Raw genomic sequence first — 2,897 nt, forward strand, 5'->3', positions numbered from 1 at the left:
AAAGTCACGCATCGATGTTGAGCAGCATTTCGTTTGTCTTCATGTTCTGAGTTCAAACTGCACCGAGGTCGACTTTATTTTTCATCCTTTCGGGGTCGATAAATTAAGAACCAGTGAAACGCTGTGGTCGATGTAATCGCCTTATCCCCCACCGCCACCCCAAAATTTCAGGCCTTGTGCCTATAGTAGAAAGGATTATTATTATTATTATTATTATTATTATTATTATACTAAAGGCGGCGAGCTGGCAGAATCGTTAGCACACTGGGAGAAATGCTTAGCGGTATTTCGTCTGCTCCGAGTTCAAATTCCGTAGAGGTCGACTTTGCCTTTCATCCTTTTAGGGACGATAAATTAAGCACTGTGGTCGATATAATCGACTAGTCTCCTCCCCACAGATTTGAGGCCTTGTGCCTCCAGAAGAAAGGAATATTATTAATATTATTATTATTAATAATTTTGTTCATCATGTACAGGTACGTACGTATTCATCGTCCTTTTAAGCATTGTATATTTTATTTTAAAGAAATCGTAACATGTCTGACTATTTCCCGAGCGTACTGACCTTCTGTGCATGACTTTTGACCCACCATGTACGTACACACACGCAAACTATTACACGTATTGTCACACAAGCGCATACACAATTTCAGTGAATGGAATATTCAACACGGTTTCGATTCCAGGTAGTAACTATTTTAGTAGATTATACATCATTTCATTTTCCTCAAATTAAACGGCGTTTGTTTGCTGGCCACGTCTTACGTCGCACCGTTTCAGTTCGTCTTATTTTTTAAATGAACAAAAATAAGCTAACACACACAATTTATAACATCTATGTATGTATGTGTGTGTATATATTCACATCCAGTATGAATATATATTACTATATATTATATGCGTATAAAATATACATTGTCTGGGGAGGGTCATTGTGTTTTGATGCCTCATTAATTAACACACACACACACACCGATTTGATTTCCACTCATTTACTTCATTTTTTCTAAAATTTTCGTTACTTCTCACAACCTCTTCAATACTCGTTGAAAACACAAAAACGAAATATACATTATCACACACACACATATATATATACACATATATTATATATATATATATACTATATATATGTTAAATGTTAAATACAAACACACACATACATACAAAGGCTCAGGCGTCGTTGTGGTTCCCAGCTGGAATAATAATAATAATAATAATAATAATAATCCTTAGATGGAATTTATTTATCCTACATTATAGCGGCACAGTTCGATGCGACCCAAAAATGTGCTATTTGCCATTTGGCATTATTAGGTTGTAGCTGGCGTAATAGAACAGCAGCTTTTATATCCATATTCAAACCGTTTCCCCGCAAACGAACTTAAAGGATATATATACATGTGTATACATACATGCATACATATAGTACTGTGCCTTCTTGTGCTATACCTACCGCTTTCGGCTTTTGGGCCAGCAAGCGCCTCCATGCCAAATTCTAAACAGTTATGATATTTCTTAGACAAGACGCTTCAGTAGTTCTACCATTGTATTCTAAGGGCTATTTTTACAGTATATTTTACTAGTTCCCTAGTTTCCCTAATGTACCCTTGAGGCACAGGGACTCTTTAATCGTTAAGTAGGACTCACGCGACCCAGGGGCATGTCCATACAGTAGACGGTCTCTGTGACATATATCTTAGGACGCGATCTCTTTGAAGTCCGGTATGTTTCAATCACCGGACCACCTTCAGCTGTTTGACCCATAACTGGGGCCTTTGACAGGTGCTAGCACCCTTGGTCAATGCAGATTAATGATTTTCTCTGTATGATATATACACACACATACACATACTAGGGTTCTAGCTAGTGTCTGTCCCACATGTACGCTTTAGTAGTATTTAATGCATAGAATAACTGAACGCCACACATCTCGACTTTCGTTAGCAGTAAGTTTATATATATGTTGTGTGTGTGTATATATATATATGTATGTATGTATATATATATATATATATATATATATATATATATATATATATATATATATACATATATATACACAAACACACACAAACACACTATACATACATCTATCTGTCTAAATAATATATCTATGTATATATACATATGTATGAATATTTTGTATAAATTATATATATATATATATATATTTTTCATTTCAAAGTGTATGAATACACATATATATACTTATATATGGACACATGTATGTATGTATATATATATATATATATACACACACACACACACACACACACGCATGTATGTATATGTCCTTATGTATGAATATATATACATGCACGTATACATTCTTAAACAAGAACGTTGTTGACAGTGACTTCGAAGTCTCGGCCAGTTAAGCCATCACCGGACCAGGCTGTATATACATACATGCATACACACACACACACATGTATGTATGTATGTATGTATGTGTATATATATATATATATATATATATACGCCCTACAGAGAATATTTCTATAACCCTGAGACTATATATTCTATAGAGAAAGTGGGGGAAAAAAAGCAACAGAAAGTTCAACAACGACAGAAACGAAGTCTTCCCTAATCAGAAAGTTTATATATAATAAATCGGTGCTTTTCATCAAATTTACCTGGCAGTGACGTTAAAAAGATGACAGGTATATATCTTTCTCTCAACTACCTCCGGGATAGGAAGCTTGACATTCACATTTAAAGGTTACCATTTAAAGGAGAACTAGATGGGGATTTGACAGACCAAATAAACAAGAATTCCATCAGACGAATGTATACACATACATACATACACAAGTATGCCTGCGGATACTACAGGTATAGTTTCAATTCGTTTAATATATATATATAGTATATGTATATATATATATATATAT

This window comes from Octopus bimaculoides, chromosome 26 (assembly GCF_001194135.2).
Source record: "Octopus bimaculoides isolate UCB-OBI-ISO-001 chromosome 26, ASM119413v2, whole genome shotgun sequence".
Taxonomy (NCBI): Eukaryota; Metazoa; Mollusca; class Cephalopoda; order Octopoda; family Octopodidae; genus Octopus; species Octopus bimaculoides.